The 15,576-nt window shown below is 50.0% G+C and overlaps 1 protein-coding gene across 2 annotated transcripts in view; it reads right to left on the bottom strand.

The window, feature by feature from the left end:
• LOC145396068 (UDP-glucose 4-epimerase-like) overlaps window positions 1-5,168 on the bottom strand; it is a 258,329-nt gene extending 253,161 nt beyond the window's left edge. Inside the window, exon 1 of one of the 2 annotated variants that reach the window (XM_080269533.1) lies at window positions 5,049-5,168. The gene's annotated coding sequence lies outside the window, so the exon portion shown is untranslated. Of the gene's footprint in view, window positions 1-4,492; window positions 4,624-5,048 lie in introns of those variants that run through there. The other variant, XM_080269534.1, reaches the window with a different exon arrangement.
• Window positions 5,169-15,576: the final 10,408 nt, after the last annotated feature.

Genomic DNA, 15,576 nt, shown 5'->3' with positions numbered 1-15,576 from the left:
GATAAATAGACAGATAGATTTACCAAATAGACAAGGTGATTGTGCCTATATCATAACAAACTCACAATCTCAAGGTATACAAGTTATTTTGGTACATAAGAAACACTGATAGTTAACTGTTCCACTGTGAGTGCAACAAGTGATTGAAAAAAGACAAAATATACCTATTTTGAGGTATTTTGGGAGGAGGCCAGGCAATATTTACCGATGATGTCTTCAACTGGTAGACTGTAGCACCAGTCGAGCAGGGCAGTACTCCCGAGGTGGATGGAAAGCTGATGACAGGGAGTGCTGGAGCTCCCGTTTCATCAGCCCTCAGGACTAGTTCCTGACCATCCCCCTTTGCTGAACTTTTTCAGTGTCTCAGTTACACAGAGAGTAGGCCAGCATGCTCTCCAGTACAAATTTCTCTATCTATCTTCACCAAACTACATGCACAGTACACACTACACTTCCTATTCAAAATTTACCAAAATGGCGTCAATTCACCCAGCCTCGGAGTCCCCAGGGGGGGGGACCATAAATGCCCCCGCCATCTGCCCCTCTCCCAGTGACGACTCGAGGTGCCTGGAACCACTGTCTGACTCTCTTCTTCTTCATTTCTGCAACATTCGCGTGACCTTTCATCTAACTTTCGCTCTGTTGAGCACCACGTCTCCTCCTCTAAACCTCACCTTCTTTTTCTAACGGAGACTCAGCTGTCTGAGGCAACTGACAGCAAACCCTTTTCTGTATCCTCCTACTTTCTCTATACTCATTTCAAAGCCAAAGGTGGCTGTTGTGTATACATACGCAACGACTTATCTTGCTCTCGTGTTCCTGAAGTTGATTCTTCTGATTTCTCCACTCTCTGGCTTGGCTTTCCTGTCATTCTCTGACTAAATATATCTGTGCTGTTTACTTATCCCTAATTCTACTGACTATCAAAAATTCTTTGACTATCTTACTTCTACGATGGAACACATTCTGTCCATTTCTCCTTTCTCTGAAATCTCCATTCTTGGAGATTTCAATGTTCCCACCACCTTTGGCTCTCCTCTCCTTTCACGGATCCACCTGGTGAACAAGCCTACATCTTTTCTATCCTTAATGACCTAGAGCAGCTTGTACAGCACCCTACCCCGTATCCCTGACCGCCTTGGAGAGAGCTCCAACATACTTGACCTCTTCCTCACAACTAATCCTTCTGCTTACTCTGTTAATCTTTTCTCTCCGTTGGGCTCCTCCGATCACAACCTTATTACCTTAACCTGTCCTATCGCTCCAGTACGGCCTGCGGACCCTCCAGGGAAACGTCGTCTCTGGCATTTTGGAGCTGCGGACTGGGAGGCCCTCAGGCAGTACTTCTTTGATTTTCCCTGGAATGATTATTGCTTCCATGGCCGTGAGCCATCTGAGTGTGCCTTGTGCATTACGGAGGTTATTCTCTCGGGCATGGAAGCATACATTCCTTTCTCATATCCTTTGACTAACGCAAGAAAGCCTTGGTTTAATCACGCTTGTTCTAATGCTGTCCGCAACAAGGAGAAGGCCTACAAAAGGTACCGGAGCCAACCCACCCCTGAATCACATAATCTTTACGTTTCTGCCCGGAATCGTGCTAAGTCTGTTCTTCGCTCTACTAAAAATAATTTCATCCATACTAAATGCTCTCAACTCTCCAACTAATTCTTCCCGCTCCTTCTGGCACCTTGCCAAAAATCTTTCTAACAACTTTACCTCATCATCCTTCCCTCCTCTTTTCTACTCTGATGGTTCTGTAGCTATTTCTTCTACTGATAAAGCAGATCTCTTACGCCTAGACTTTCTCCTCCAATTCCACCTTAGACGATTCCGGTGCTGTTCCTCCATCACTTCCCCCCTCTGACTTCCTCATGGCTGACATTAAAATTTCTTCAGTTGATGTATTTTCTGCCATTACTGGCCTCAGTACTAACAAAGCATATGGGCCTGATGGGGTCCCTCCTGTTGTTCTCAAAAACTGTGCTTCTGTGCTTACACCCTGCCTAGGCAAACTATTTCGCCTTTGTCTGTCAACTTGTACCTTTCCTTCTTGCTGGAAGTTTGCTCTCATTCAGCCGGTCCCAAAGAAGGGTGACCACTCCCAACCCTCCAACTATCGTCCAATTCCTTTAACGTCCTGTATTTCAAAAGTTTTCGAGTCAATTCTTAATAAAAAAATTTTAAGGCATCTTTCCTGTCACAACCTTCTTTCCGATCATCAGTATGGGTTCCGTCAGGGACGCTCCACTGGCGATCTTCTCACCTACCTTTCAGATTCCTGGTCATCCTCCTTTCGGGACTTTGGCGAAAGCTTTGCCATTGCACTTGACATCTCAAAGGCTTTCGATCGAGTCTGGCATAAATCTTTAATTTCCAAACTGCCCTCCTACGGTTTCTATCCTTCTATCTGTACCTTCATCGCTAGCTTCCTTTCTGGTCGTTCTATAGCTGCTGTCGTAGACGGCCATCGTTCTTCTCCTAGATCTGTCAACAGTGGTGTTCCTCAGGGCTCTGTCCTATCACCAACTCTCTACCTTTTATTCATCAATGATCTTCTAAGCTGTACATCTAACCCTATCCACTCATACGCTGATGACTCCACCCTTCACCTTTCCATTCGGTTCCCGCAACGCCCATCTCAACAGTTACTTCAAGAAACAAGGGATGAGGCTATGGCACACCTAATGTCTGACTTGGCTCATATCTCTGACTGGGGTAAAAATAATATGGTTGTCTTTAATGCTTCTAAGACTCAGTTCTTACACCTATCAACCCGACAAAATCTTCCACAGGTATACCCACTAATGTTTAATAATATTCAGATTAATCCTGCATCATCCTTGAACATGCTTGGGGTTTCATTTACTCGGGACTTATCTTGGAAAGATCATATTACATCTCTTGTAAAATCTGCTTCCAAGAGATTGGGTGTGCTAAGCCGACTCCGCTCTTTCTTCACCCCTGCACAATTGTTGACTCTATACAGGGGTTTTATCCGCCCCCTGTGTGGTACAACTCTCATGTGTGGGGAGGCTCCCCCACATACAGCTCTTCTCAATAGGGTGGAGTCAAAGGCTTTTCGTCTCATTAACTCTCCTCCTCTTACTGACTCCCTTCAACCTCTGTCTCTTCGCCGCACTGTTGCATCTTTATCTCTTTTCTATCGCTACTTTAATGGTCACTGCTCCTCTGAACTGTCTGCTTGCACGTCTGGCAGCAAACTCTCATCCCTTTTCTGTCCAACTCTCTAATGCAAGAGTTAACCGTTACTCCCAGTCTTTCATTCATGCAACAGGTCAGCTCTGGAACTGTCTCCCTCTGTCTGTATTTCCTCCTGCCTATGATCTCCAGTCTTTCAAACGCAGTGTGTCCAGGCATCTCAAAATGATCGGATCTTGAATTTGGCTCTCTATTGTATTTTGTTTTTCTCTTGGAGGGAACTGTTACTGCGGGCTCATGGCCTTTGGTTCCTTCTTCCTCGCATAAAAAAAAAAAAAAAAAAAAAAAAAAAAAACTGGCCACATTGTTTACCAACTATAGCTCCAACTGGACACATTGGTGTATTCCGTGTCAAAGCAACAGGAAACTTAATAATTTAACCAAACCTAACCTAACCAAGCCAAATCTCCAACCTAACCTCATTTGCATTTGACAGTCAGCTTTCAAATTTAAAAATGCGTATTAGGAACATTAAATAATGGCCAGCTGCCGGTACTGGCAAAGGTCGGCAGAATCTTTATGCATTCTAAATTCTCATTTACAGCTTGCAGACATAAGTTTACACAAACCCCCAGTAGCTGTGGTAATCCAGGAATAATAAGTAACCTGTGAAAGACTTATTTCAATAGAAAACATGAAAAGGTTGCATTTGGTTAAAAAAAATAAAATAATTTAATAATACATAATTTGAGGGCACTGCACTAATCTTCATTCTTAATAAGTCCAGGAAACTGTTTGACAGGCTTTAGAAATGTTTAATTCAACTGACAACATCGTGATACCAGTTCAGTGACATGGAAGCACCAGCCCAGGGCAGGAACTTCGGTAAATTTTCATATTTACACCCAACTCCCAAAGAAGCTTAAAATTATATTTTTCCGAAGGATTTTAGTATTTTTCGTTTGAATCTGGTAATCATTTCTGTCGGAAATCACTTGTTTTTGCGGTCCCTCCCCCCCCCCGCAAGAATAATGGGAGACCTGTGGGAAAGCGGGGTTTAGGGTGGGGAAAACACGCAAAAACGAGTGATTTCCGACTGAAACTGGTATCAAATTCAATGAAAAACACTAAAATCCTTCGGAAAAATATAAATTTAAGCTTCTTAGCGAGTTCGTGTTTCCTAACTGGGGGGCTTCGCCCCCAAGGCCCCCTAGCCCTGGCCATGCTTCCTAACTGGGGGGCTCCACCCCCCAGACCCTTCCTGACATTAACCAAACCTCATCTAACCTAACCTAACCGGGTGTAAATACGAAATAATGCCTTTACCTACCAGTTTACAGCTCCTGAAGTAATTAATTCTGCAGCCTTCAGAGTTCATGACTGGAGACGAACTGAGTTTCAAATCCTGCGGGCCCTAGCGTGGGGCGTTTGAAATCCTTCTTGGTGATTGGCTGAATCATGTGCGACGCATGCGCTTTATCCACCCACACACACACAACACGCACAAACAAACACACACAACTGTCTGACCACTGCAGGGGAAAGATGGCTCTCTGCCATTGAAAATAATAATATAAATTGCATAACTCATCAGCGGCTGATTTAAGACAGAAGTGCCATAGAAGAAAAAAAGATTAGAACTGCATAAAGTATAAGGTGAGTTAGCCCATTTTCTTGTCAGTGAGTTGGGTGTAAATACGAAATAATACCGGAACATCTTTTGAAATCCCGGTCCCTCAAAACTCAGTCATAACAGCAATCATGATACCATATGCCACACCAATCACCCTCCTCGCTCTCCAAACCCCCGCCTCATTACACGAAACTTCAGAATAAAATTGCTTAACCTCTGGTTATGTACAAACACACGCAACTGTTACACTTACTCTCGTTGTACTCCAAATAATTACAAAGCTGTCTTAATCCTTTCACTGGTACTGGTGCACGTTGCTGTTTTTTCTGGCTAACACAAGCCGATTTCTTTCACCTTCGGGAAGTTTCTACCTGTCATAGGTCAACCTTTACCGGAACACGGCCATCAAATGACCCTACAGCAGTACGTCTTTTCGTCGTACTAAATCCTGCCCGGGATATACAACGCATTTCCTGGTCTAATTAAATATTACAAGACACCCGCTGTCATTTACATATCTACGTCTTGCTTTTTCATGGTGACGTCCTACAAGGAGATAACTCGTTAATCATTGCATACTTTACTCACTAAATTTTCGTCCTTATCTAACTGTGCATACTGCTCATCATTACTGGAGCTGCGGTTTATACTTATTTGTCTAAGTGTAATGCTAGGTGTTTGGCTCGGCTTCCCGTTCCTCAAGCACCTAACGTGTAGCGCGGCTCTCTTTCGAGACCGGGAGACAATTATTAAGAGAGAGCCAGGACACAAAAACTCCAGGCAATAACCTTACACGTGTATTACTCAGACAGGAAAATCAGCAGATGCTATAGACACAATATGCTGAGTGATCATAAACTCTTATAACTAGACAGGGTCAACAGTATCTCGCAGGATACTGTTTGGGAATATAGTAAAAACAACACTCGAGGCGGAGTATTCTAAATTAGAGCAGTCTGGGGTCTCTGCGCGAGTGGAGAGGCTAGAACTATTTCTCACAAAAAGGGGGAAGGTAAGGCACTGGGGTCTAATGATTATAGTAGTATGAGCTAGAGTTCAATGGTACCGTGTTCAATTTAATATGTTCCACTCGTAGAATGCTTTTACTCAATTATTATTACTTCTCCACTGCTTTGGGACCTACCTTATTACTGTGTGGTAGTTCACTGTGTCTACTCTTCTTTTCTAACACTTGGGTCTATCACTGATAATTCACTACTCCGCCTCGTCACTGCTCTGTCACTATCATTACACACAGTCACTGTGGTTCATCTGGCGCCCAGGGTGCGACTGAGGGCCAGCACGGCGCCGCTACTGACAGGGCTGGGCACCACCAGAGGTCTCCCTGCAAGGGGGCACGGAATCACGCGCAGGGGCGTCTGCCTTTGTCTGGAACTGTGGGTGGCAAATGGGCCCGTACTCTCAGGGCTGGGGACAGGAGTGCGGCCCTCAGGACTGGGGCCGAACAATTGCCTGAATCGGTCGTTCAGGCTCCTGATGGAGGGAGAGGTCCTCCGCCGTCGTGGTGTAGGGAGTTCCCACACAGGCGTTCTGGGGAGGGTCTGGGGTTCCCGAGGACTGTGGTTCCCAGGGCTGGGCAGCGCCGACAGGAGGGGGCTGCAGCACCGATCTACGTCAGGGTCCGTCAGGTGGGTGTCCTCCGGAGCCAGTCGTAGGGAGCAGAGGCCGGGGGAGACTACAGGGCTTCTCCAATACTCCTACGCCCTCTGTGCTGGGGGTCGGGGAACAGGCGTCAAGCTTAGGTGGTGGGGCGGCTCTCGGCCACTTTCTGCCATAGGGCACGGCTACTGGCCGTTGCCTCCTAGGGGCGCAGCTACAAGCCGCCAAGGCCCGGCTACTGGCCGTGGCCTGAGAGGATGAGTGACTACCAGCAAACCCAGGGTCACCTTTGGAGCGGCTACAGGCCGTCTGACGAAGGTGGGAGCAGCTACAGGCCAACTCCTGCAGGAGGGGTGTAGAGCGGCTATGGGCCGACTCAGGGGGAACACCTTTGGAGTGGCTACTGGCCGACTGATGAAGGTGGGAGCGGCTACCGTCCATCTCCTCGTTACCCTCAGAGCGGCTACCAGCTGTCTCCTTAGCGAGGGTGAGCGGCTACCAGCTGTCTCCTTAGCGAGGGTGAGCGGCTACCAGCTGTCTCCTTAGCGAGGGTGAGCGGCTACCAGCTGTCTCCTTAGCGAGGGTGAGCGGCTACCAGCCATCTCAGGGGGAACACCTTCAGAGCGGCTACAGGCCGTCTGACAAAGGTGGGAGCTGCTACAGGCCGACTCCATCAGGAGGGGTTTGGAGTGGCTACTGGCCGTCTGAAGTGGAACACCTTCGGAGCGGCTACAGGCTGTCTGACGAAGGTAGGAGCGGCTACCGGCCGTCTCCTCATTACCCTCAGAGCGACTACCGGCCATCTCCTTAGCGAGGGACGAGCGGCTACTGGCCGTCTCTGGGGGAAAGCTTTTGGAGCGGCTACAGGCTGACTCCTGCAGGAGGGATTTGGAGCGGCTACTGGCCGTCTCCGGAAGGACACCTTCTTGGCGAAGGCGGGAGCAGCTACCGGCCATCTCCTGAGTACCCTCAGGACAGCTACTGGCCATTTCCTTAGCGAGGGGTGAGCAGCTACTGGCTGTCTCAAGAAAGAAGACACCTTCAGAGAAGCTACTGGCCATCTCCTGACAAAGGCGGGAGCGGCTACTGGCCTCCTCCTTGGGGCTGCTGGCAGGAGTTGGACAGACAGCTCCACCCCATAGCTGGATGGTGAAGGCTTGCCCGGAAGGTAGGGCGGTATTCCTGCTATGGCAACAGCGGACGGGCTCCGGGTCATAGGGGTGCGTGGCCCGGGCTGACTTAAGCCGTTGTCGCACCGAGTCCCGGCGTGCTGCTGCTGCTCCTCCGTGGTCTCCTTGTGGGGGTGTCCGGGAGTTCGTGGGGACACTATGCTGTATTCCTTGTGGAGGTGGCTGGGTGTTCCAGGGGGCACTATGCTGCATTTTACTAAGGTTGCATGGTGGTTAGTGTAAGCTATTTATCTTGCAGTGTATAAGCCCCTTGTCACAGGTTCGAACCCTAGTTGAGGTCTGGCACTGGAAACCACATAAGCCTTTGATACCTACCTGAAATATCCGCTCAGCGGAGCGACCCAGACACCACAACCCCAGGAGAAGGACACAGGGAGGTGACCCCCACCCCACGAGGAGATGATGGGGAGGTTTTTCCACGCTCTGAGCGGTAACGACATATCTCCCCCGTGACTCGACGCCCCTCTTCCATGCAGCCGGACCACCAGGGAGTACGCAGTTTGAGTGCACTACACTCCAACGGAGAGAGCAATTGCCAGAATCAGGGTGGGACTTGCAACAGTCAAGTCCCAAGCAGGCCCTCAGACGCCGTGCCCACCAGATCGGCCTGTAGAAGAGGAGGGGACTCCACCGGTACCTCATGTCCTGTGAGACCCCAGGGGAGCAGTGGCACAGTAGTGTCCTCCGGATCTACGGTGGGAGGAGCGACCACCGGTTCTCCTCCCTCTGCCACCCACCTCTGGAAGCCAGCACATCAGCACGACTTACAGACAACCTTTGTTGGATCTACCCAGGAGAGCGGTGGGCCCAGGGGTAGCATCTACCGGATCTACCTACGGGGGACAGACCACCAGTCGTCCCCCAGCTGCAACATCCCCTGATGGCTGGAGGGCAGAGTCCACCAGACTTGCGGCGCCCGCCAGGAGACCCTATAGGCCTCCCCCTCCTGTCGTCCCTGGGATGAGTCGTCACCTGGAGAAGTATCCACCAGATCCCCTCCGGACCTTCCTCTCGCGCCCTGGCACGGAGTTTTGGCAGGGACTGCCTAGCCCTGTTCAGCTCTAGTCCTGAGGGCCACTCCTCTCCCAGGGTCCCTATTAAGAAAGGTCTGCCCACCACTCCGCCCTTCAACTCCTCCAGGACACTTGGGGATCCCGACAACGACCCACACAGGGAAAGCACCCCTGACGGCCCACCCCCTACACCGAGCCACCACCTGCGGCTGCCAGCGTAGTGGGCCCCGGTGCGCCCTAGTGCTACTCACTGCCTGTACCTGTGAGTACAAGAAACCTAGACTATTGTTATATCTCCCGTCAGTGTTCCTTCCTTGTGTGACAAAGTACGACCTTGTGCATAGTAGATTCCTTCCAGTGTCCCTAGTGATATTCCCCCACCCCCCCATCCAGTGAATGGTGAACACAGCAAAGAACTCACATTAAAGCTAATAATGGTACAAGGGCACTAGGCCCCAGATGACTCACGTGCGCACCCCCTCCCCCGTGCAATGCACAGTTGACCCCATAGACGTATCAGTGTTGTGCCTCTGTCTCCCAAGTTGTTGTATACAATATGTCCCCCCCCCCAATAGTGATATCCCATCTATGCAAAGCGAGTGTGCCCAGGGTATTACCCCATGAGTCTGTGTCACGTGAGATTACTGTGAAATAGTGTCACCCCCCGTCAATGTCACGCGAGTAGGTAATAAGTGATATTTCCCCACGTCCCATGTCACGCGAGTGTAACATAAGACAGCCTGTATCTTGACTATGTCATGCGGATGTGTTATAGGTGATATAAAGTTGCGTCTATGTCACACGGATGTGTTAATGGAATGAGAAAATATTCCCGTCACTGTCACGTGCATGTATGCACATCGAGATAGACTGTGTTAAAGGTTCTATTGTATCCTCACCTCTGTGTATATTCTAGTGAGACCTACTCAGTATATTTGTAAATGCCATATCTGTATTGTATTGTGGAATTATTCTACGTAAGTGTGTACTATATTTCTCTGTAGTGGTTAATGTATTGTACTGACTAGGTTTGGTCGCAGACCGTGGTGTATATCATTGTCCTAATCTGTATATCCTGTCTTGCATTTAATATACATGTGCCTTTGATCAGTTGGTGTTTGGGCTTCCCCTCCTTGTCTGCATACTCTGGCCCGGTCGAGAACAAAGAACCCAAGGCCCACACCATACCTGAACCCAAGGAGTCGAGGTCAGACTATGCTGCATAACACTACCCATGAGCCCAGTGGTAGGACTGGATTGGCTTTCATCATAGGCAAGGTTTGGCTAGTCAGCATCCACTGCTAAAGGCTGAATTGGCATTCAGTGACGGCTCCTTCGACTATGCTCTGAGCCAATGGAAAGCTTGACAGTCACTATGTCACACGGGGACCCATGTACTGTACCTCATGTGCAGAACAGAATGGATGTCTAAACTCAGCCTTGAGGTGCGTTGACACGGCCACCTTCTCCGTTATTGAGTTCATCCCACACGCCTGGGAGGTCACTTGTCCCGACTCATTAGCAGACGACGTGTTTATCAACAACAATGGACGTGAACCAACTATTGAATTTTACTAACAGATCCTCACAGAAGACTTCTGGAAAAGGCCCATTATCTATGCCTGTGACTCCAGCTCTAGATTTAAACTATTACCTCCAAATCCCACACTGCCATACACTGGCTACAACAGCGGCAGTTCGGTATAGGAAGAACGTCACCCAGTGAATTGTTATTCCTATAGGGTCTGCCTTTCAGTGTACAGCACACAAGTTCAGCTTAGGTGTAATAATAGGCTTTTCACGTTCATTGTCTTTATTTATCAAGTAATTACATTGTAGATTCGCCGACTACACTTCACATTTTTCACAAGTAATGGAACTACACTACATTTGCAAGGCCACAAGTCAAACTGAACTGAAACTGAAATATCCACTCGGTGGAGTGAGCCCGACATCACCACCCCAGGAGGAGGGCAGAGGGAGGTAACCCCCATCCCACAAGGAGACGATGGGGAGGTATTTCCTCCAATCGGAAACAACATATATCCCCCATGACCTGACGCCCCTCTTCCATGCAGTCGGACCACCAGGCAGTATTCAGTTTGAGTGCACTACACTCTGACAGAAAGAGCACTCGCCAGAATCGGGATGGGACTTGTAACAGCCAAGTCCCAAGCAGGACCTCAGATGCAGTGTCCATCGGATCTGCCTCTACAAGAGAAGGGGACTCCACCAGAGCCTCACGTCCTGCTATACCTCAGGGGAGCAGCGGCACAGTAGTGTCCTCCAGATGTACTGTAGGAGGAGTGACCACCGGTTCTCCTGCCTCTGCCACCCACCTCCAGGAGCCAGCACATCGGCACGTCCTCCAGACGACCTTCGCTGGAACTCCCCAGGAGGGCGGTGGGCCCAGGGGTAGTATCCACTGGATCTGCCACGGGGGGGGGGGCAGACCACCAGTCGTCCCCCAGCTGCACCATCCCCTGATGGCAGGAGGGCAGTGTCCACCAGACCTGCAACACCCGCCAGGAGGCCCTATGGACCTCCCCCTCTGGTCGTCCCCAGGACAAACAGTTGCCTGAAGGAGTGTCCACCAGATCTCCTTCGGCTGCTTCCCTGGGCAGGAGCCTAGGCAGTGTCCACCAGATCTGCCTGGCCGAAGGGGCATCCCCCGGACCCCTCTCTTGTGCCCCGGTGTGGAGCTCTGGCAGGGACCATCAGGCCCGCCAAGTTGGGGAGCAGAACACTGGTCGTTCCCCCTCCATGACTCCGGAGGTTCCTAGTGAGGGCGACGCCTCTTCCTCAGCCGACCCCTACTGTGGCAGAGTGAGGCACCCCTCTCCCCTCCGTTCCTGTACAGAGAGTGGAGACTGCTCCTCTGCAGGTACCCCACCAGAGACCAGACAGGGCAAGACCACCCCGAGGCCAGGGGTCCTGTCGCTGCGACACCACCCTCGTTGCTGACAGCCACTGACAGACTCCCCCGGAGTAAGCTGCCGCAGACCACCCCAGACAGCATCCTCCCCTAGGCGAGACCATAGCCCCGGTGCTGGCAAGCCGCCCCTGCCACCTGCCGCAGCTGCCGGACTTCCCCCAGCACAGGCGGCTGCACCCATCCCCTGACAGCCGCCTCCCCCAGGCAAGACCACAGCTCCGGAGAGGTGCCGATAGTCCCACAGCCGACCCTTGGCCCGGATCTGGTCAGGTCCAGCCCCAGGACACCCACCACAACTAAGGGCAGGTGCCGTACTGTGCATCTCCTGTCCCTGTTTGGCCCTAGTGCCGAGGGCCACTCCTCTCCCAGGGCCCCACCAGGAAAGGGCTGCCCACCACTCCACCCTTCAGCTCGACTCGGACCTCAGGTGACCCCAACAGTTACTCCTGCTGGAAGCACACTCCTGACGGCCCGCCCCCTACTCTTGGCCACCACCTGCGGCTGCCAGCGTAGTGGGCCCAGGTGCGCTCTAGCGCCACTCGCCACCTGACCTGTGAGTAGAAGTACTTGAGACTGTTACTATATCCCCTGTCAGTGTTCTTCCTCCCTGTGTGGCAGAATACGCCCCTGTGGAATGTGATTCCCCCTGTTACCCTAAGTGATATTCCGGCCCCAACATACAGTAAATTGTGAAGCCAGTAGAGAATCCATATTGAGTGCTAGTATTGGTACGGGGGCGCCAACCCCGGCCGTCTCACGTGTGTTTACCCCCTCCCCCGTGCAATACACAGTTAACTCTATAGACATATAAGTGTTGTGACCCCACCCCGCAGGTTGTTGTGTGTAATACGTACCCCATGGTGATATCCCGTCTATGTCCGCGAGTGTACTAAGGGTAGTATTCTGTCTGTCCATGTCATGCGAGAACACTATAAAATAGTGTCGTCTCCCGTCCATGTCACGGGAGTGTATAACAAGTGATATATCCCCACATCCCTGTCATGCGAGTGTAGCATAAGACAGTTTCTCTCCTGTGCATGTCACGCGAGTGTAATATTGGTGATATAACGCTGTGTCTATGTCACGCGAGTGTGTTGTGAAGTGAGGTAATACCTCCGTCCCTGTCACGCGTATGTGTTCATACCGAGATAGACTGTGTTAGAGGTTCTATTGTGCCCTCACCTATGTGTGTGTTCTAGTGAGACATATCTAGTGTGCTGTAATTCCCATTGTATCGTGGAAATATTTAATGCAAGTGTGAACTGTATTACCCTAGTTGTATTGGTTAATATATTTGTACTGAATAGGCTTGGTCACGTACTGTTGTGTATATCGTTGTCAGCAGCCTTTGTAATTCGTTCTTTGCTTAATACACGTGTGCCTATGATTACTTGGTGTTTGGGTTTCCCCTCCTTGTCTGCATACTCGGCCCGGTCGAGAACAAAGAACTCAAGGCCCGCATCGTATCTGAGCCCGAGGAGTCGAGGTCAGATTACGCTGCGTAACAGAAATTCCTCTCTTTTATCCCCCAAGTCCTTAACCTTGCTCGATATTCGAATGTTCTACTGTACTCTAACAACAACAGTTATCAAATCAGAGACATACAAAATATTCCAGAGTTTTTGTAATGCTAGGTGAAAAAGGCCCGACTCCTCGGTCCTAAAACACCTAACGTGTAGCGGGGTCCTCTTTCGTGACCGGAGCTTAGTACAATGAAAGAGAGGCAGGACACAAAAACTCTAGGCAATAACCTTTTACACGTATATTCCCACAGTCAGACACAGGACAAAATACAGTTATTACAACACGAATAGTGACACAGAAATAAAACCTTACCTAGGATATTAGTATCTCGCAGGATACTGACTTAACCACTACGGTTGCCAAAGAACTGCGTGAAGGTGTACAAGGAACACGGGGACGCGTGAGAGCGCGGGAGGGCGAGTTCACACGGGGGGGGGGGGGAGAGGGGAAGGAATCGTGACGAACGGGAACAGAGTTATAGTAATATTGGGAAAGGATACGTCTTTCTAATTTACTCTTAGTATCACTTGATAGAAAAAGGGTTTTGACATTTAATCTATCACTCGTTTATATTACGTTAGTTATGGGGAGGAGATGTTGTAGGGAGAGAGGGAATAGCGGGACTCTGGATATTCACTGTATTTACGGTAATACAAAGGGAGGATATTATTCTCACTTTCTATGGTTTTCTGACAGCAAGGGACATATGTATACTTTTACTACAGAGACTTCCTCAGGGGAAGAATTCTTACTGGTTTCTTACGAGGGCGTCACTTATGAGTCAGAGTTCTCGGGATTCACTCACTGTTCTCATCCTTACTCGCCCGTGATTTCACTCGCCCTGCTACTGGGCATGCATTTAGTCACTATATCACTGTAACCTGTTTTCTAGGGCAACGTCACACTTGACATAATTTCCGTCACTAGTCTTGGGGCAATACCACACTTGACATATGAGGAGTCTCGTGGACAAGGGGCGAATGCGCCACCCCCATCAAAAATGATTTATGCATGTTTTCCAATAGATGGAAGCACTGAAAATCTCGTGGTGAAGAGCGTTTTCCGATTTCGACCCATGTGGGTTCAGAATTCTAGGTTCAATCTCCCTTGTTTTGCACACGTGGAGGGGAGGAGGAGGAGGGCGGGGAGGGTCTGTGATTTCAGAGCGGTAGGGGCGAATGTCGGCACGCGCCCAGCCAATGGGCGAGCGGCTCCCTCTGTCAGAGTTAAAGGGCCGCCTCTCAGCCTATCAGACGCGTGCTAGCACCCCCGCTAGTCATCCCGCCAAGCACGTGAGTGAAGCCTGGCTTTGTTTACACTCCGATGACGTCCTCAACTACTAACCATTAGCCCCCCCCCCCTCTTCATCTTGGTGTGCAGTTGGAGTTGTAAATAGTTGGTGAGTATTATAACTTCATTGTGTCAGTCATTAACAATATAATGGTTATCATACACACAATAAAACAACCTGTTGCCGATAAGATGAAAATATTTAATTAATAATTATAGAAAAAATATTAATTATAGGAATTTTTGGCTGAAAATTTCACAGTATCTTAGTTTCATTTACATCTAATACAGGAATGAATTTCAAGTTGATTGAACAATAATTATTATATGCTGAAAAAACACCATTGCATGTTTTACTGTGTGTGTGTGTGTGTGTGTGTGTGTGTGTTTTTCATTTTTTCATTTTTTCCTGCAGTATAAATTTGCAGTGGAGGGAGGGAGAGGGAGGGGTAGACCGAGGATGAGGTGGAGGGATGGAGTTGGGAGGTATATGAGGGAGGGGGGGTGAGTTGGGGGGAGGGGAGTCAAATGGTGGGTGACAGAGTGACTTGGAGGCGTTTTGTCTGCGGCCACCCTTTGCGGGAATAGGGCGTCGGGCTATAGATAGATAGATAGATAAATTTGCCTCTTCCAGAGGATTCTAATGATATATAATAACATGCTATTCTATATTATTCTATGTCTGCCACCTGTTCCTGAACTTTAAACGCTCATAGCTATAAAAAAAAAAAAAAAAAATGGCGCATTCGCCCCTTGTCCACGAGACGCCTCATATATTCACTCGTGTCGTGGGGGCGGCTGGAAGACACGCCGGCGTCTATTTAGCCGGGCTAGGGGCACCACCAGGGAAAGGCGTGCCGAGAGGGCACGGGACGGCTCGCAGGGGCGTCTTCTCTCGTCCAGGGCTGCACGTGGCGCACAGGCCTGTAGTCTCCGGGCTGAGATTAGGGGTGTGGCCCTCAGGGCTGGGGCCAGACAGGTCGGGAGTCCTGGGGAGGGCCCGAGGAGGCTGAGGGCTGCAGTCCCCAAAATCAAGGGGCGCCGTCAGGTGTGGGCCGCGGCACCGTCTCGTGCTGGGGCCTGACAGGTGAGTCCTCTCTAGGGCCAGGCGTAAGGACTGGAGGCCAGGGGAGGCCGTTAGGCCTCGCGGGGTCCCTCTGGTGCTGGGGAGCCAGGTGTCTGTCTCACACAGGGGCGATGTTGGCACCT

This window comes from Coenobita brevimanus, chromosome 34 (assembly GCF_032717465.1).
Source record: "Coenobita brevimanus isolate Jiangsu-jjx chromosome 34, ASM3271746v2, whole genome shotgun sequence".
In the NCBI taxonomy this organism is placed as follows: Eukaryota; Metazoa; Arthropoda; class Malacostraca; order Decapoda; family Coenobitidae; genus Coenobita; species Coenobita brevimanus.
Note: the sequence above shows the minus strand (reverse complement) of the source record. Positions and strands in the feature narration are given on the sequence as shown.